The sequence below is a fragment of the Acinonyx jubatus genome, chromosome A2 (assembly GCF_027475565.1).
Source record: "Acinonyx jubatus isolate Ajub_Pintada_27869175 chromosome A2, VMU_Ajub_asm_v1.0, whole genome shotgun sequence".
In the NCBI taxonomy this organism is placed as follows: domain Eukaryota; kingdom Metazoa; phylum Chordata; class Mammalia; order Carnivora; family Felidae; genus Acinonyx; species Acinonyx jubatus.
In genome coordinates, this window is record NC_069383.1 from 145695475 (window position 1) to 145716921 (window position 21447).

At 37.8% G+C, this 21447-nt stretch overlaps 1 protein-coding gene and 1 pseudogene across 5 annotated transcripts in view; one reads left to right on the forward strand and one right to left on the reverse strand.

Moving 5' to 3' along the window:
* RAD54L2 (RAD54 like 2) overlaps positions 1-21447 on the reverse strand; it is a 114505-nt gene that overhangs the window by 39466 nt on the left and 53592 nt on the right. The gene's annotated exons all lie outside the window — the stretch shown is intronic.
* LOC128314902 (ATP synthase subunit g, mitochondrial-like) lies at positions 5485-6949 on the forward strand (annotated as a pseudogene).

Consider the following 21447-nt stretch of genomic DNA (forward strand, 5'->3'; position numbering starts at 1 on the left):
TTCATGGGTTTGAGCCCTGCGTCAGGCTCTGTGCTGACAGCTCAGAGCTTGGAGCCTGCTTCAGATTCTGTGTCTCCCTCTCTCTCTGTCCCTCACCCACTCTCAAAAATAATAAAATAAAAACATTAAAAAAAAAAAGTTGCTGGTAAGGTCTTAAAAAAAAAAAAAGATCTACTTGGAAGTAATCCAAGGTTGGGGGGAACAGATGAAACAACACTAACCTTGTATTCACAACTATGGCAGAGAATACTGAGAATACAGCGTTCATTTTACTATTGTCTCTCTTTTTTTATTTCATTTGAGATTTTCCAAAATAAAAACTTCACAACTGTTTTAGAAGTCTTAATGGAAGATAAAATGTAACAAGCACTAATCTCTAAACTATTTAGATCTCAATTTTTCCATGTTTGTTAATATACATTTGCATATTCCACACTGATAACCAATGAATACACATCATTTTATGTTCTCCTTCGGTCACTTGTTACATACATATAAATATTTCTTTGACACACTCCACATGCTTGTCATTTTAATGGCAGGCTATCAGTATATCACAGAAGGTTTTTCATTCAGGCTGTTTCTTAGTTTTTATTTGCATTTGTAGTGGCAAAGACTTTAAATATTTAGATATTGGCAAACATTGCCTATAAAAAGTCTTGATAGTATATACTTTAGGTTGTGTGGGTCATACAGTCTCTGTTGTAATGAGCCAGCATTACCAGAGTAGCTCAAAAGCAGCCATACATAAACATAGAAGTGAACAAGTGTAGCTATGTTCCAGTAAAATTTTGCTTACAAAAATAGGCAAAAACAATTTTGAAAAAGAACAAAGGAGAATACACACTTCCTGATTTCAAAACTTAATATAAAGCTACGGTAATCAAAACAGTGGGGAACTGGGATAAAGACAGATATAGAAACCAATGAAATAAGATGAACAGCCCAGAAATAAGCCCTCACGTACATGATCAAAGCATTTACAACAAGAGTGCCAATACCATTCATAGGAAAAGGACAGTCTTCAGCGAGTGGTGTGGGGAAAACCAAATATCCACATGCTGAAGAATGAAACTAGATCCTTAACTTATACCATATACAAAAATTAACTCAAAATAGATCAAAGACCTAAATGTAAAACCTTAAACTATAAAACTTAGAAGGAAACATAGGGAAAAAACTTCATGACACTGGGTTTGGCAATGATTTCTTGGATATGAATCCAAAAGCACAGGCAATAAAAGAAAAAAAAAATACAAACAGGACTTCATGAAAACTTAAAAATTTTTGCACATGAAAAGACACTATCAACAGAATGAAAAGACAACCCATGGAATGAGAGTAAATATTTGCAAACCATGTATCCGATCTGGGATTAATATCCAGAATATATAGAGAATTCCTAAAACGTAACAACAAAAAACTGATACAAAAATGGCAAAAGATAGATATTTCTCTAAAGAAGACACACAAATGGCCAATTAATAAAAGATGCTTAAAATCACTAATCATTAGGGAAATGTAAATCGACACTACCATAACTTATCACTGTACACCCATTTAGGGTGGCTACTATCAAAACAAAATAAATAAAAGTATTAGCAAGGATGTGGAGAACCTTGTGCACTATTGGCAAGAATGCACAATGATGGCACAAAAAAAGACACTCAGATCAACGGAACAGAACAGAGAACCCAGAAATGGACCCATAAATGTATGGCCAACTAATCTTTGACAAAGCAGGAAAGAATATCCAGTGGAATAAAGACAGTCTCTTCAGCAAGTGGTGCTGGGAAAACTGGACAGTGACATGCAGAAAAATGAACCTGGACAACTTTCTTACACCATACACAAAAATAAACTCAAAATGGATGAAAGACCTAAAAGTAAGACAGGAAGCCATCAAAATCCATGATGATCCAGGAAAAAGCAGGCAAAAACCTCTTTGATCTTGGCCGCAGCAACTTCTTACTCAACACATCTCTGGAGGCAAGGGAAACAAAAGCAAAAATGAACTATTGGGACCTCATCAAAAGAAAAACCTCTGCACAGTGAAGGAAACAATCAGCAAAACTAAAAGGCAACCAACAGAATGGGAAAAGATATTTGCAAAGGACATATCAGATAAAGGGTTAGTATCCAAAATCTATAAAGAACTTATCCAACTCAACACCCAAATAACAAATAATCCAGTGAAGAAACGGGCAAAAGACATGAATAGACACTTCTCCAAAGAAGACATCCAGATGGCCGACTGACACATGAAAAAATGCTCAACATCACTCATCTTCAGGAAAAAACAACTCAAAACCACAATGAGATACCACCTTACCCCTGTCAGAATGGCTAACATTAACAACTCAGGCAATGACAGCTGTTGGTGAGGATGTGGAGAAAGAGGATCTCTTTTGTATTGCTGGTAGGAATGCAAGTTGGTGCAGCCACTCTGGAAAACAGTATGGAGATTCCTCAAAAAATTAAAAATAGAACTACCTTACGACCCAGCAATTGCACTACTAGGTATTTATCCAAGGGATACAAGTATGCTGTTTCAAAGGGGCACATGCTCCTCAATGTTTACAGCAGCATTATCAACAATAGCCAAAGTTTGGAAAGAGCCCAAATGTCCATTGATGGATGAATGGATAAAGAAGATGTGGTATACACACACACACACACACACACACACACACACACACACACACACACACACACACAATGGAGTATTACTCGGCAATTAAAAAGAATGAAATCTTGCCATTTGCAACAATGTGGATGGAACTGGAGGGTATTATGCTAAGTGAAATTAGTCAGAGAAAGACAAGTATCATATGACTTCACTCATATGAGGACTTTAAGACACAGAACAGATGAACATAAGGGAAGGGAAACAAAAATAATATAAAACAGGGAGGGGGACAAAACATAAGAGACTCTTAAACATGGAGAACTAACAGAGGGTTACTGGAGGGGTTGTGGGAGGGGGGATGGGCTAAATGGGTAGGGGGCATTAGGGAATCTACTCCTGAAATTATTGTTGCACTATATGCTAATTTGGATATAAATTTAAAAAATAAAATTAAAAAAAGAATAAATAAAATTGAATTCATCATTATTCTCCCCCCCCCCCCCAAAAAAAAAAGAATGCACAATGACACAGCTGCTATGGAAAACAGTAGGGCAATCCCTCAATAAGTTAGAACACTGGAGTGCCATGTGATCCAGCCATTCCACTTCTGGACATATACTCAAAAGAGCTGAAAGCAGAGTCTTGACATACAGTCTTGCTCACAGGATCATTATTCATAATAGCTAAAACAAGGAAACAACCTAGGTATCCACTGATGGATAAAAGGATAAGTAAAATGTGATATATACATACAATAGAATATTATTCAGCCTTAGAAAGAAATTCTGACACATGCCACAACGTGACTCTTTTTGTTTCTTTTATTATTTATTTTTAAATTTACATCCAAGTTAGTTAGCATCTAGTGCAATAATGATTTCAGAAGTAGATTCTAGTGATTCATCCCCTATGTATAACACCCAGTGCTTCATTAAGAAAAACAAGTGTCTTTCTTAATGCCCCTTACCCATTTAGCCCATCCCCCCACCCACAACCCCTCCAGCAACCCTGTTCGTTCTCTGTATTTAAGAGTCTCTTATGTTTTGTCCCCTTCCCTGTTTTTATATTATTTTTGCTTCCCTTCCCTTATGTTCATCTTTTTTGTATCTTAAATTCCACATATGAGTGAAGTCATATGATATTTGTCTTTCTCTGACTTATTTTGCTTGGCATAATACCCTCTAGTTCTATCCACATAGTTGCAAATGGCAAGATCTCATTTTTTTTTTTTTTTGATTGTCGAGTAATACTGCATTGTGTGTATACACACACACACCACATCTTCTTTATCCATTTACCCATCGATGGACAATTGGGCTGTTTCCATATTTTGTAATGCCGATAGCACTGCTATAAACATTGGGGTGCATGTGCCCCTTTGAAACAGCACACCTGTATCCCTTGGATAAATACCTAGTAGTGCAATTGCTGGGTTACAACGTGATTCTTGAGGACATTATGTTAAATTAAATAATTCAGTCACAAAAGGACAAATACTGCATGATTCTATTTATATGAAGTATTTAGCATAGTTAAAATAAAGACAGAAAGTGATGGAGAGTGATGATTTAAAGGGTACAGAGTTTCAATATGGGATGATTAAAAAGTTTTGGTAATGGATAGTGGTGAGGGTTACAAAACAGTGTAAATGTACTTAATGCCACAGAATTCTACACTTTAAAATGGCCAAAATGGTAAATTTCATGTTACATATATTTTAACACACACATACACACAGTTGGCTTAGTCATTGCACTAAGTTAAAGAAGTCTGACACAAAAGGCCTCATATTGTACAATTCCACTTATAGAAATGCCCAGAACAAGTAAATCTATATAGATAGCAAGCAGGATAGTGGTTGCAAGGGGCTGAGATAGAGGGTAATGGGAGTGCCTGCCTATGGATAACAGGGTTGTTTCTTGGAGTAATGAAAATGTTCTGAAATTAGACAGTAGTGATAGTTAAAAACCTTGTGAATATACTAAAAATCATTGAATTATAACTTTAAAATGTACCTCAATAAGAATATATACATATTTTTAAATGTTGGCTTGGTGCTTCTGCTTCCAGCTAAGATGGAATAGCTTGAGGCAAACCACTGCTTGCACTAAGAATAGCTAGAAACATGTTATTGAATTTAAAAACAACAAAACCTTTTTGAAGGCATTGAAGAGATGCTGAGAGAACCAGAAGTAGAAGGGACAAGATTATAGAGAAAGGGAAATTAAGAAGAGGTGAGCTAGCATTCTCCTGCCATTTATTCCCCTCTTTTGCCAAGTCTGAGTGTTGGGGCAAACTGAGAGTCATCCAAACTGAGGGCTGTTAATAAAAAGCAAAGAAACCAGAACTTTTGACAATTTCATGAGGCTAAAAAGACAAAAATTGAAGACATGAGGGACCATGATCCTAATGAAATGGGAAAAGCAAAACTGAGCCAAAAACTCAGTTCATTTTCATCAGGTCATTTGCTTTGCTCTAAAGGTGAGATGGGAGACTAAAAAGCTAAGCTAAAAGCCACTGAAAAGCAGAGAATATGTTTCTGCAATCTCAAGGTGCAGAGAAGGATTAGAAATTTAGGAACCACCAGAGCAGATGGTTCCAGGGAACACCTTCGTTCTCAAGTGGAACCTATGGGATGGCCTTACTCTAGAAACAGGGGTGTGCCAGGAGTAAACAAAGGCTTATAAACTATGATCTGACATTTATTCAGCTTTGTCCTGCTGGATTAAGGTGATCAGCCCCACTGTATGTGCCTAGAAGAAGAAAAGGAAAACTTCTCTAAAGATATTATCCATAGTCTCTATAACTTTTTATGTACACTGCCCAGCATTCAATGAAAAATTACCAGCTATGCCAGGAGACAAGACCAAATGATCAAAAACTAAGAGGGAAAATCCTGGAATCATGGCCCAGTTTGTCCGTAACCTCACGGAGAAGGCCCCAGAGCTGGTGAAGGCTGCTGTGACTTGCTCGAAGACTCAATTGGCCACATTTTGACACTATGCCAAAGTTGAGTTGGTTCCTCCAACCCCTGCTGAGATCCCTACAGCTATTCAGAGCTTGAAAAAAATAGTCAAGAGTGCTCAAACTGGTAGCTTCAAACAGCTCACAGTTAAGGAAGCTCTGCTGAATGGTTTGGTGGTTACTGAGGTGTGGATGTGATTTTATGTCAGCGAGATCATAGGAAAGCGTGGCATCATTGGCTATGATATTTGAAGACCAATCTTTAACATCTGTCTATACTTGGTTTGTTATTTGAGTGTTTTTGGACCATGTGTGATCAGACTGGTATTTGAATAAAATAAGATAATGTATCAAAAAAAAAAAACAAAAAACTAAGAGGTGATAAACAGACAACAGAACCAGAATCACTGGTGGTCTAGACACTTAAAAAAAATAATAATAATAAATAACTGATAAAATGTGCAAGAAAACAAAGAAATGGAGAAAATGAAAACAGGGATAATGTCACCAAATAATCAGACTCAATAAAAAAAGACAATCAAAGGGAAATTCTAGAAATAACATATATAATAACTGGAATCAAGAAGCTCTATGGATGACAGGTAGGATAAATAGAAAAAAACAAAACACAACAAAAAACCATTCCTAGGGAGCTTATAGCAAAACTTTTGAAAACTAATACCAAATAAAAAGCTGTACAAGTAGTCATAAGTGGGGGAGAACACATTACCTTCAAAGGAGAAACAATAGGAATGGCAATGTATTTTTCAGACATGAAAGATGCTAGAAGACAGTGGAAAATCTTCTAAGTGTTGAAAGAAAATAACTGGCAACCTAGAATTTTGTACCAGCTAATACATCATTCAAAAATGAGGGCAAAATAAAGCAATTTTCAGACAAACAGAAACACACATTAAGTTTGTTGCCAAAAAACATTTTCAAACCTAAATACCAAAGGGAGTCCTTGAGCCAGAAAAAAAATGATCTCAGACAAAAAAAAGAAAGAAAGAAAGAAAGAAAGAAAGAAAGAAAGAAAGAAAGAAAGAAAGAAATGAAGGAATGAAAAACACCATAAAAGGAAAGGCTCCTAACCTCTTCTAGTTGGTACCAACCTATTTGATGTTTGCTCAAATAAACTCCTAAAAATAAATAAATAAATAAATAAATAAAGGAACAAAAAGGGTATAGATGAGGCAAATATAATGAATACTGACTATAGAAAAACAATAACATTTTATAGCATTTAAAATGTGTAGAATTAAGGGGTGCCTGGGTGACTCAGTCAGTTAAACATCTGACTTCAGCTCAGGTCATGATCTCCCAGTTCATAGGTTCAAGCCCCATGTCAGGCTCTGCACTGACAGCTCAGAGCCTGAAGCCTGTTTCAGATTCTGTGTCCCCCCCCTCTCTCTGCCCCTTCCCCACTCATGCTCACTCACTCACTCGCTCACTCTTTCTTTCTCTCTCTCTCAAAAGTAAACATTAAAATTTTTTTTAAGTAAAATGTGTAGAGTTAAAATAAGGATATATAACCTAAAAGGCAGGAAAGAAGTAAACAGATTTAAAATGCTGTAAGGTTAAAAATAAATAATAAGATAAAATAAAATAAAATGTTCTAAGGTTCTAATACAGTTGGGGAAATAATAAAAGCAATGATTTATATTAGACAAGGATGCATACCATAACCTAAATAACCACTAAAAGCATAGTAAAAGATTGTATAACTAACAAGCCAATAGGGAGAAAACTGAATCATACAAAAACAAAAACAAAAAAATGCCAACAACTTGATTAATCCAAAGGAAAAAGAACAAAATAGAAGATGATATAGAAAATAAACATCAAGATGATAAATTTTAACACAACTCTATCAATAATTACATAAACTATAAATTGACTAAATATTTCAATTAAAAGACTAAAACTGTCAGACTGAATCAAAAAAACAAAACCCAACTAACTGGTGCAAGCATGAAAAATAAATAAGAACAGAGAAAAAGTTGAAAATAAAAGAATAGACCAAAAAAAAAAATTTAAAAGAATAAACACTAATAAACACTAATCAAAAGCTGGCATATCTATCTATACTAAATCAGGTGAAAGAGACATTAGGGTAAGAAGCATTACTAGAAATAAAAAGGGATGTTTCATAATGACAAAAGGTCATTGTACAAAGAAAATATAACAATATCAATTCTGTATACACACAACACCTTAGTGTCAAAATACATTAAAACTGACAAAACTGAAAGAAGAAATACAGAAATCTACAATCATAATGAGAGACTAACAAGTCTCTTTCAAGAATATGAGCCAACAGACAAAAACACCAGTAAGGCTATACAAGAACTGAATGAAACAACAAACCTGAATTAACAAACATATTTAGAACACTTCACTCAACAATGACAAAACACACATTGTTTTCAACAGCTCATGCATCATTTATCAAAATTGTCCATATACTGCACCATAAAGCAAACCTCAACAAATTTCAAACAAGTGAAATCATTCAGAGTATGTATCTGACCACAGTGAGAGCAGCATAGAGATATTAGAAGCCTAGCAGTGCTAGGGGAAGAGCAATGCCAGGGGAATTGGGGAGTTGTAGACTTGCCAGAGTTTAAAGATGTCATTAACATTTTATATAACACCCCTGCCATCCTGCTGAGACAAAAGAAAGGCTGTCCCTAAGAGTATGAACCACATTCTACAGTAAGACCTATATACTGGATCCTCCCTAACAAAGCCTAAAACCAAGCCCTGACAAGGTCTGCAAGAAGAGAGAATTTAGAGATTGAGTCCTACCAAATTAGATTGGAAAACATCTTGGGCTTTTCACAGATTGGTACCAAAATGGCATAAAACCAAGGCTTCATAAGTTCAAGGTGATGGATCAATCAGTAACTGAGCTGCCTGTGAAAATTAGAATGAACAAGAATGCAGAGCCTCTACAATATATTATGCACAAAGACCATTTTATTTACTCAAAAATCACCAGATATGCAAAGAAACAGGAAAGTATCCATAGTCAAGAAAAATTCAATCGGAAGAAATCTACGGGCACCTGTCTGGCTCAGTCAGTAGAGCTTGCAACTCTTGATCTTGGAGTGGTGAGTTTCAGCCCCACACTGGGGGTAGAGCTTACTTTAAAAAAATTGAAAAAGGAAGGAAGGAAGGCAGATAGGAAGGGAGGGAAGGAGGGAAATCTAGATGGCCTAGATGTTAGACTGTCAGCCAAGCAGCAACCAAAAGAAATAATAAATGTTATTGTTTTAAATCATTTAAGTTTTGGGGAAATTTATGACACAGTATTAGTAACTGAAACAGGAACTTGGTACTTGGGGTAAATAAGAATAAACAAATCAATAAAAAATTAGAGTATGGTTTTGCATTCGGTGTTAAGTGGTGAGAAGAAGCTGGGTCATAAGGAAACTGGTCATAAAAGCCCAAAGGGTCTCAAGGAGATTATTGATGAAGGCTTAAAGGAAAATGTTACAGAAAGCTAAAGAAAAAGAAACACTGTTTCAGACAGTTTAGCAACTCTATCACCAGTAGTAACATGGAAAATTGATATCAAATCCAGGGTAGACCTGTAAGATCCTTTGTTATGATTTCAGAAATATTTACAGTAGTGCCTCATAGACCTTTTCAAACAGACTAAAAGCCTCCTAAAGATTTTGCAGGCATGCCTAGAAGATCTCTGTTAAACAAAAGACTTAGAAAAAAGTCTTCAGATAAGAGAAACTGTACTTAGGGAGTGAATTCAAGAAACTACAACTAAAAGCCACATTCACACATGGATCTGAGTTAGATGACAAGATCTTGGACTATAAACTGATGCTGAAATGGAATGAAACTTTGAGGGTCTTGAGGAAAGGGGGCAGTGTATTTTGCATGTGGGATGATGTGAATTACTGTGGCCAGAGGCTGGAATGTGGCAGTCTTTTTTCCAAAGATGAATGTAACAATATCTTTCATCCCAATGCTTTCCTACAGTTTGACCCTGATCCTCCTCCTATTGAGAAATAAATTCTAATCTTTTTCTCTTGAATCTGGGTGGGCTTATGACTTGCTTATAACCAAAAGAATAAGACAGAAGTGACACTATAACTTCCAAGGCTAGCATAAAAGGCAATGTAGCTTCCACTTTGCTATTTTAACTGTGGCCACTATCTGCAACTGAAATTGACAGAAGTCTAAAATTCTTATGAAAATGCAAAAGTCCTACAGTAATCAAAATAATTTTTTAAGACAACAATGAAGTTGGAATTCTTGTACTATCTGATTGAAACTACAGTAATTATGATTTTGCCTAGGGATAAACATAGTAATTAATATAATACAGTCCAGAATTAGACCACACATTTATAGTCAATTGATTCTTTGTAAAGGTAATTAAAAGTAATTCAATGGAGAAAGATAATCTTTCCAACACACCATTTGCAACAGATACAATTCTCACCTCATTACATATTATACATAAACAATAATTCAAAATGGATCAAGGCCTAAATATAAAAGCTTAAACTATAAAACTTCTAGCAGAAAATGTAGTAGAAAATATTCGCAACTTTAGGGTTAGTAAAGATTTCTTTTCTTTTTTTTTTTTTTAAATGTTTATTTTTGAAAGAAAGAAAGAGTGAGAGTAGGGGAGGGACAGAGAGAGAGGGAGACACAGAATCCAAAGCAGGCTCCAGGCTCCAAGCTGTCAGCACAGAGCTTCATGCAGGGCTCGAAACCATGAACTGTGAGATCATGACCTGAGGTGAAGTCAGACACTCGACCAACTGAGCCACCCAGGCACCCCTAGGGTAAGTAAAGATTTCTTAAGCAGGATACAAAAAGCTTGAACCACAAGCGAAAAAAATGATAAAAGTGCTTCATCAAAATTAAAAACTTCTGCTCTTCACAAGGCATCCTTAAAAAAAAAAAATGAGGGGTGCCTGGGTGGCTCGGTTGGGCGTCTGACTCTTGATTTCCGCTTAGGTCATGATTTCACAGTTTGTGGGTTTGAGCCGCGCATTGGGCTCTGTGCTGATGGCAAGGAGCCTGGTTGGGATTTTTCTCTCTCCCTCTCTCTCTGCCCCTCCCCTGCTCATGCTTTCTCCACACCCCCCTCTCAAAATAAACACTTAAGAACAAGGATGTTGATGAAAACCACATTCCAATCTTTAAAATATGCCTCTTTTCCACCCATGAAATAAATGACCACTGAACAATGGAAAAGCTTATTTAAAGTGACTACAATAAAATTACAGATTTTTTTTTACAACAAAGAACACTATCAACAATGTTAAGAGATAAGCCACAGACTAGATGCTACTTATAAAATAAATAGCAAAGGAGTTGTAAGTGTAATAAAGAATACTTACAAATCTGAAAAACTTCATCGCCTACAGTAGTCAAAACCGAAACCATTACTTCAGAAATGTAGGCTGGTTCTTGAAGTATTCCCACACTTACTCCAATCATTCAACTTTATTATTCCATCAGCCATGAGAAAACTCACACTAATTTTTTCCCCTCCTTAACTGAAGTCTCCATGCTAAACATTAATGCTGATCATATATACTCAGCCTGATTTACCCCATCCTTCCATCCCCCAGAATTCCAGAAGCAACACGACACCTAGCCATTGTAACACATTAAGGGAGGGAAACCCCACTACCCAGCAGGCAAAGTTGAAGAGCTGAGTCCTATCTGGAAACAGCTGCAGCCCATCCAAGAGCAACATATGACCCAAGGCACCTGGTGACCATGGCACCTAGCGATCTTCAGTCAGCTGCCTGGGGTGGGGAGAGCTCTTCCTTCCAGATCTGCTAAAGGTCTCGAGTGATAATAGACTGGCCACTCTTTCCTCAAAATTTTCCCTTGTAATTTTACTTCCAAAGGTCTCTTCACTGTCTAATAAAGATTTTTAAAAAAGATTATGTGAGGGGTGCCTGGGTGGCTCAGTCAGTTGAGCTTCAGATCCTCTGTCCCCTGCTTCTCTGCCCCTTCCCAGCTTGCACTATCTCTCTCAAAAACAAATGAAACATTAAAAAAAAAAAACTTCGGGGTGCCTGAGTGGCCTAGTTGGTTGAGCGACCAAATCTTAATTTTGGCTCAGGTCATGATCTCACGGTTTGTGAGAACCAGCTCCGCGTGGGTCTCTGCACTGACAGCACGGAGCCTGCTTGGGATTCTCTTTCTCCTTCTCTCTGTCCCTTCCCCGCTTGTGCTCTCTCTCTCCCAAAATAAATAAATAAACGTTAAAATAAAAAATTAAATAAATACTTTTAAAAATAATAAAAAATTTAAAAAAATCACCCTAAATAAATCAATCAATAAACAGGGACTAGGCTAAGGACCTTAGTGGGAAGACTGAAGCAATGGACTATTGCCTTGCTTATTTCCCAAAGTAGGAGTGATGCAAACATGGGAGAAATAAAAATAGAATTAAATACTCAAGCAAATTATTCCTGGAAACTTCAGGATCACTAAAGGGTCAGTGCTTCCTCCACCTGCCATTCAGCACTATAAGGAATAAAGTGGTTCTGGAAGCTGCAGCTGCTTGATGTTATATAACCAGAGAGAAGTGTCAAGACTGGAGCTGGTTCAAGGGACATGTCAGTCCATGCTGGGCTTCCTGCTCTTCTGTGAGGACTCCAATTGGCAGTCTCTCTCAAGGAGGCTAGAAAGCAATCTCCAGGCATCCCCACTGAGCCTGACAGCTGAGTGTAAGAGGGGAAAACAGGATCTCAGCATCATCAAAGTGGGGGTTTTAAAAGAAGAATGAAGAGAATAAGCCTGTTTATGGCCTTGGGGAACTGTTGCCCCTCCCTCTGGATCTCAGGCTGGCAAAACCCCACACCCATTCTCCTGCCTGCAAACCCACTTTAAATGGTGGCAGAAGCACAGAATAACATACAAATCTTTCCATAACATGCAAACTCCACTAGGACTCCCATGTAAGGGTGTCCACAACAAGCAAGAGGAAACTAGGATGGCATTAAGTGCTGCCTCTTTTAAGAGGGAATGAGCAAAAAGAAATAGCAAAAGCTCATTCTGTGTCTTTTGAGAGAGGACTTGTGTATACACACTAAGGTGATAATCCTTCAAAATGTGTTACTTGTGTCTGTTAACCTAGAAGACAGTAAAGCTGGTCCAATGGACAAACAAAAGCGTGCTAGGGATCTGTATTGCAGGGAGGAGGTGGGGGAAGGTCAATCAACAGAACTTTTACTTTTTCATTCTACTCATGAACATTTTGATGTATTGAGGCTACCAACCACAAAAAATAAAACCTCAAATTCCCAGAAGGATTCATTAGGTGAGAAAAGGCTGTGAACAAAGAGTAGGGTTTCACAAGCAAAGCATCAAATCAGACTTCACAACAGACATCGTGAAGGGAAAGCACAGGAGGCAAGAGAGAAGATACCTTTGCAAAATGCCCAAATTAGAGAATACTGCTACAGCACATAATTTCTTCCACAAAATGCATTCATGTACAACTGAAACATTTAAACAATCCCGTCAGAATTTCTGATCTGAGAGCAGAGAACAGGGTAGGTTGAGGAGCAGATGCTCTGGAGGACAGGACAGGACTCACTCTCCACACCCCAACCTGAAGAGAGCATCATTAAAAGTCATGCCTTGGCAAAATAATAAACTAGTGCAGATTACAGACTCTCGGAATAGTCTCATTGGCTGGAACCTTAAATGTTAACTCCATGAATGCAAAAGGTTAGAGAGTTGCTCTGATCAAAGAAAGACTGGTAAGGCCCTTTCTGGCTGATCATATTAAAAATAAAACAAGGATGCCTGGCTGGTTCAGTCAGTAGAGCATGAGACTGTTGATCTTGGGATCATGAGTCTGAGCCCCCATGTTGGGTGCAGGGATTACTTAAAAATTAATTAATTAATTAAATTTAATTTAAGAAATAAAAATAAAACAACAAACCTTTTCCTTGGGGCTGTAGAAAATGCAAAGAAAATATGTACTTATCCAGGAGCACATTACACAACAGCCTTGCTTCCTAATGGGTGAAGGGGACAATTAAAAGAAGAGTGGCTAAGAACATAAGCACAAAGTCTCTATAGTGGAAGAGCATTCCGTAGTAGCTCTCCCAGCACCCCACACCCCACAGAGTAGCAACTCTTTAGACCTCCACCACACTCAGTGACCATCAAGGGAAAAAAGCCTCATTCATTCTAGCTTTCTCTCATCTTCTCATATTCAGTCATGAATTCTGTGCCCTAAGAAGTTACCTAAATATCCCTCTCTTCTTCTCTCCACACCACTGTACTACTTGGTCTGGATTCTTGCTCTGGCCTCCAGAGTCTCCCTGCCCCCCTGCAATCCACACTGCAGAAAGAGTGAGCTTTGTGAATCCGTTCTAGTCACAGTCTCCACCCACCCAGGATCTTTTAAAACACTTTAAAACTATCCCTTCTGCTCTTAGGATAAAATCTGAAATCCTTCATGCCTTTCCTGATTGCTAGCTCACTACCTGACTACCAAAAACCTCCCTCCACCCACCCACTCTCAGTTCCATGTTCTCTAGCCTCAAAAGCATGGTGCTCTCAGAGGCTCTGGGCCTTTGCAGATGCTGTGTCCCTCTTTTCTCATTTCCTTATCTAACAGGGATGTGTTAGATTCTAATTTAATTGTAACCCATATTCTCTTTCAGGTCTCTGCCTAAAAGCCTATAGAAGACCATCTCTAGGTTTCTTCCTTTTTATTTTTATTTCAGCATGTGCTCAACATTGTTAGGATGCAGTGCCTGTCAATATATCTGGGGAGACAAGGTTAGTAACTGATGCTTTCTCTCTTGGTACGCTGTTTGGGGAATTTTATTCAAACCTGGCACATCCTGCTTCTGTACTCTAAATTGGACCAAAGACTACTATAAGACTTCAGAATACAATTTACAAAACACTTAAAGACACTCCTTCAGGAGGATTGCTGGGGACTGTGAAGTCAGGGCAGACAAAGTAGCTGGTGAATAGCTACAGGCCCAGCACCAGGTCTGCAGTGAGCCCTACTAGATTTGGATCCCATGCACTGCATCCCCAGTCATGTCCAAGGCCATTACAAATACTATAAACATTAACTCATTCAGTCCTCAAAACAGCCCTATTAAGTAGATAGTGCTACCATTATTCCCATTTTACAGATAAGGAAATTTGCTCAAAAAGCCATTAAGTAGTAAAGATAGGATCTAAACCTAGGTGACTGATCTGTCTCCAGAGTTCATGCTCTTAGCCACCACACTGCATAATTTTCCCTCTATTCCCATTTCCCTGAAAGTTATGTGGAAAAAAAAATAGAATTCAGAGACAGCTATGTATGTACTGTGCCTCAGTTTATAACAAAAGGTACAGGAAAATGCAATGCAGAATGCTGAATCAATTAGATAATCATATTTGGAAATGAGAAGGATGAACCTTGACCCCTACCTCACACCATACAAAAATCAATTCACGATGGATCACTGACCTAAATGTGAAGGTAAAACATTTAAAGCTTCTAAAAAATAACAATATCTTCATGACCTTGGGAAAGCACTAAACATAAAGGGTAAAAATAAATTTGATTTCATTATAATTAAAACATCTATTCATCAAAAATACAATATAAAAAGGAGCATAAAACTGCAAAATAAGCCCCACAAAACACAATTAAAAGTGAAAAACCAAGCAATATAGAAGGAAAAGGTGTGTGTGTGTGTGTGTGTGTGTGTGTGTGTGTGTGTGTGTACCCAATAAGACTCATAACCAGATATGAAGAATTCCAATCAATAAGAAATAGATGAAAGGAAAGAAAAATGTTCCAAAAAATGTGTTCAGACACTTTACAAGACTGAAAATGGCCATAAGCATATAGAAAAAGCCTAACATCTTAAATAATCAGGGAAATGCAAATTAAACTCACAGTCAGAAGTTCCCACCCCCTGGATTATTGGGAAAGAGGGTTGAAGGTCCTACAAAGTCACTCTGAACAACTGGGTCAACATCTGACACGCTTTCCTGCCGCAGATTTACAAACAATCTTCTGCCCCCAGCACACCCGAACTCTGCACCTTTGTGTCTTTAAGCCTGGCACACAGAAAAGGACAGGAAATGGTTGCAAAATTGGCACTACTTCATTTCTAGTAAGAAGTCACCCTAAATTCTTGATTTAGGCTACCAGTCCGACAACAGATATCCAACTTGTCTCAGGAAGAGGTGATACAACTTTCTGGGGAAGGGAAGAGGATAAAACAAATACAGAATAAAAAGATCTGTCGTGAATCTATAATTTAAGGACTGGTGCTGGTCATCTAAGTTGAGAAAAAAATGCTAAAATGCAATAGAGAGCTATTTATACTGTCTGTCTTGCATTCAAGTCACATGGCTAAACTGGCCTTCCATGCAGATTTACAGCCCTTTTCTCCACTTTGGTGATTCCTCTTTGTTCCTAAAAACATGCCCATACTTCCACGTCTTCATCCAGAATGAGAAAACAACAGATCTAGAGTTCAGGTTGCAGAATTTCATCTTGCAGAAGTGAACCTGAAGGCTCAGCAAGGTCTTGCCCAAGATACAAAAATTTAGAGGAAGATGATTACCTTGCCCTGAGGGGTGTTCCTTTCTATTACACACTAACATGCTGAGGTAAAGGATTTTTCCCAGGTCTTGGCTTGAGCCAGTATAGACTGCCCCCAACTATACTGTGTCATCCATTTCTCCCTCCCTACCTGATAAGCCCCACTGGCAAAAAGTTAGAAGGATAAAACTTTTTAACTTTTAAAAAAGCCTTTCTTTTTTATTTTTAATGTTTTTTAGATTTATTTGAGAGAGAGGGAGGGAGAAATAGAGAATCCCAAGCAGGCTCCACACTGTCAGCACAGAGCCTAACATGGCGCTGGATCCCATGAACTGCGAGATCATGACCTGAGCCGAAATCAGGAGTCAGATGCTCAACCAACTGAACCACTCAGGCACCCCTAAAAAAGCCTTTCCTTGACCTCAAATACCCCCTCATTTATTACTTCTTCTTTTTGTTTCCTTGTATAGCAAAACCCCTCAAAAAACTTGTCTATTCTTAGGGTCTCCAATTCCTCTCCACCTGTTCTTATTTTAGCCCCTATCATGGCACTGAAATGCTCATCAAGGTCACCAAGGACGCCCACACTGCTAAATCTGACAGCCAATTCTCTTTTAACTCCAGTGTAATTAACAGTGTTATATCAGTTTTAGGTGTACATTACAGTGATTCAACAATTCCATATATTATTCAGTGCTCATCAAGATAAGTGTATTATTAGTCCCCTTCACCTATTTCACCTATGCCCCCAACCACATCCCCTCTGGCAACCATCAGTTTGTTCTCTATAGTTAAGAGTCTGTTTTTTTGTTTGTGTCTTTTTTTTTCTTTTGTCTTGTTTCTTAAATTCCACATGAATGAAATAATATAATATTTGTCTTTCTCTGACTGGCTTATTTTGCTTAGCATTATATTTCTAGATCCATCCATGTTATTACAAATGGCAAGATTTTGTTCTTTTTGTGGCTGAATAATATTCCATTGTATGTATGTGTGTGTATACACATTACATCCTCTTTATTCATTCATCTACTGATGAACACTTGGGCTGCTGCCATTGGTTTTTTTTTTTTTTTTAATTTTTTTTTTTTAACGTTTATTTATTTTTGAGACAGAGAGAGACAGAGCATGAACGGGGGAGGGTCAGAGAGAGAGGGAGACACAGAATCTGAAACAGGCTCCAGGCTCTGAGCGGTCAGCACAGAGCCCGACGCGGGGCTCAAACTCACGGAGTGTGAGATCGTGACCTGAGCCGAAGTCGGCCGCTTAACCGACTGAGCCACCCAGGCGCCCCAGGGGCTGCTGCCATTGTAAGTGATGCTGCAATAAACAAAGGATCCATGTATCTTTTTGAGCCAGTGCTTTTCTATTTTTTGGATAAATACACAGTAGTTCTTGGATCATAGGGTAGTTCTCTAATTTTTTGAGGAACCGCCATACTGTCTTCCACAGTGACTGTACCAGTTTGCATTTCCAGCAACAGTGCACGAGGGTTCCTTTTTCTACACATCCTTGTTGACACTTGTTTCTTGTGTTTTTCATTTTAGCCATTATGACAGGTGTGGGGTGATATCTCATTGTGGTTTTAATTTGCATTTCCCCGATGATGAGTGATGTTAAGCATCTTGGCCATCTGGATGTCTTCTTTGAAGAAATGTCTATTCATCTCTTCTACCCATTTTTTTATTACTATTATTATTATTATTATTATTATTATTATTATTATTATTGTGTTGAGTTGTATAAGTTCTTTATATACTTTGGGTACTAACATTTTATCAGATACATCATTTACAAATTTCTTCTCCCAGTCAGTAGATTGTCTTTCAGTTTTGTTGGTTGGTTCCTTTGTTGTACAAAAGATCTTTTTAAAAAAAATTTTTTTGTAAGTTTATTTATCTATTTTGAGAGAGAGAGAGAGAGAGAGAGAGAGCGAGAGCGAGCAGGGGAGGGGCAGAGAGAGAGGGAGAAAGAATACCAAGCAGGTTCCATGCCATCAGCACAGAGCCTGATGCAGGGCTTGAACTCATGAGAGATCATGACCTGAGCCAAAACCGAATCAGACACTTAACTGACTGAGCCACCCAGGCACCCCTGTTGGGCAGACGATTTTTATTTTGATGTAGTCCCAATAATTTATTTTAGCTTTTGTTTCCCTTGCCTCAGTAGACACATCTAGAAAGATGTTGCTACGACCAATGTCAGAGGAATTACTGCCTGTGTTCTCTTCTGGGATTTTTATGGTTTCAGGTTTCACATTTAGGTCTTTAATCCATTTAAAATTTGTTTTTGTGTATGGTATAAGAAAGTGGTCCAGTTTCATTCTTTTGCATGTAGCTGTCCAATTTTCCTAACACCATTTGTTGAAAAGACTGTCTTTTTCCCATTGTATATTCTTTCCTCCTTTGTCAAAGATTAATTGACCATACAATTATGCATTTATTTCTGGGCTTTCTATTCTTTCCATTGATATGTGTGTCTATTTTTTGTTCCATTACCATACTGTTTTGATTACTATAGCTTTGTAATATAACTTGAGGTCTAAAATTGTGATACCTCAAATTATTTTCTTTTTCAAGCCTGCTTTGGTTGTTTGAGGTCTTTCTTGGTTCCATACAAATTTCAGGATTATTTGTTCTAGTCCTGTGAAAAATGCTGTTGGTGTTTTCAGAGGGATTGCATGAAATCTGTGGATTGTTTGGGGTAGTATAGACATTTTAACAATATTTGTTCTTCTGATCCATGAGCACAGAATGCCTTTCCATTTCTTTTTGTCGTCTTCAATTTCTTTCATCAATATTTCATAGTTTTCAGAGTACAGGTCTTTCACCTCTTTGGTTAAGTTTATTCCTAGGCTACTTTTTTTTTTTTTCTGTACAATTGTAAATGGGATTGTTTTCTTAATTCCTCTTTCTGCTGCTTCATTATTAGTGTATAGAAATGCAACAGATTTCTGTATATTGATTTTGTATCCTGTGACCTTACTGAATTCATTTATCAGTTCTAGTAGTTTTTTGGTGGAGTATTTAGGGTTTTCTATATATAGGATTATGTCATCTGCAAATAATGTAAGTTTTACTTCTTCCTTACTGATGTAGATTCCTTTTATTTCTTTTTGTTGTCTGACTGCTATGGCTAGGACTTCCGGTACTATGTTGAACAAAAGTGGTGAGAGTAGACATCTTTGTCTTGTTCCTGACCTTAGGGAAAAAGCTCTCAGTTTTTCCCCACTGATGATGTTAACTGTGAGTTTTACATACAAGGCCTTTATTATGTTGAGGTATGCTCCCTCTAAACCTACTTCCTTGAGGGTTTCTATCATGAATGAATATTCTACTTTGTCAAATGCGTTTTCTGCATCTACTGAAATGATGATAAGGTTTTTATCCTTTCTCTTATTAATGTGATGTATCATGTTGATTGATTTGCAAATACTACAAATATCCAGCAGTCAATTCTTACTCCTCATACTACCCTGGTTATTGCTAGCCTTTAACTAACTAAGTTGATCACTTCCTCCTTGAAACTGTTTTTTTTTTTTAAGCCACCATAGCACTTTTCTCTTGGGTCTCCTACTACGTCAGTGGCCATTTCTTCTCAGTCTTCTTTCCTAGACCCTCTTTATCACCTTCCCCACTGCTGAGTGTCCAGTGCTTAGTCACTCAGATTACTTCTCTTATTCCTGGGATGATCTCATCCTGTCCCATGTCATAAGTACCATTTATATACAGATATAGCCCATGTTTTTATCTTCAATGTAGACTTCTCTTCTGAACTTCAACTCAGTAATCTAACTAACTGCCTTCTCAACATCTTAGCTTGGAGCCATAAGACATGTCAAACTTAACATGTCTCTAAAACTACACTTCTGTCTGTCCCCATTCTGTGCCTCTCCCCCAGTCTTTCCAAGCTCAGAAAATGGCATCTTCAAGCTGTTCAATCCAAAAACTTTGGGATTGATCCTTACCTTCTTTCTTTCACATAATCCATATCCACTTTGTTAACAAAACCACTATGTGGTTTCATTTATACCAAAATTCTATAAAATATAAACTAATCAGTAAGGGCAGAAAGCAGATCAATGGTTCACTAGAGACAGGGTTGGAAGGCAGGGAGGGGAGGGAAGGACTTCAAAAGGGGATAAGGAAACTTTCAGGGGTGACAAATATGCTCACTAACTTGATGATAGTTTTAAGGGTATATACACAGTATACAATTAAACCTTGATAAGCTGGAAAAACAAACAAAAATCCAAGTAAACTTTTTGACAATATAGTACTCTGTCTATGCAGCTTAAGTGAGATATATTAAAAGGAAAAAAAATTGCAAAAATAATCTTGAATTTTAGACTTATTGTTTGTAGTGGATATCTGAAACTATTTTGAGTGCACTGTACAATTGAACAAATGAATAAATACCGTGATGCTACTGGGAACCAGGTTCTCACCGGGTGAAAAGGGAGATACAGATAAGGAATGGGAGAAGGAGTAAAATTAAGAGCACTGTTATGAACACAATTTTTAATTTATTTTTTTAAGTTTTATTTTTTTTATTTTTGAGAGAGAGAGAGAGAGAATAAGAGAATGAATGAGGAGGGGCAGAGAGAGAGGGAGACAGAGGATCTGAAGCAGGCTTCACCGTGTCAGCACAGAGCCCAATGCAGGGCTCAAACCCACGAGCCACGAGATTATGACCTGAGCTGAAGTCAGACGCTTAACTGCCACCCAGACGTCCCTGAACACAATTTTTTAAATAAATGTATTTCCTAGCTCTAGAGACCAAAAGAGCCAACAATCAATGATATCCTAGTAGTAATGAGCATATGTATAGCCCAGATCTTGGTTTCTAAATACCATTTCCCTCTAAAAGAAACCAGGAGTTTGGAGAAAAGGCCAATTCCCAGGTCAGAACAGAGAAGATACAAGCTAGGCTTGGAACACCGTTGTACCAGAAAGAAAAGGAAGTGCTCACAAATTGTAGGGAACATGTCAAAGGAATACTGAAGTCAGCTGAAATGGGCTCCCACTAGCCAAACCCAGGACAATTTGAGTATTAAAATGAACAACAGGAATGGATTCTATCACACTAAATTTTTTAAAATGGATCTAGGAATGCCTGGGTGGCTCAGTCAGTTAAGCATCGTCTCTTGATTTCGGCTCAGGTCATGGTCTCACGGTTCATCCGATTGAGCCCTGTGTTGGGCTCTGCACCAAGAGCGCCAAGCCTTCTTAGGATTCTCTCTCTCCCTCTGTCTGTGCCCCTCCCTGGTTCACACAGGAGT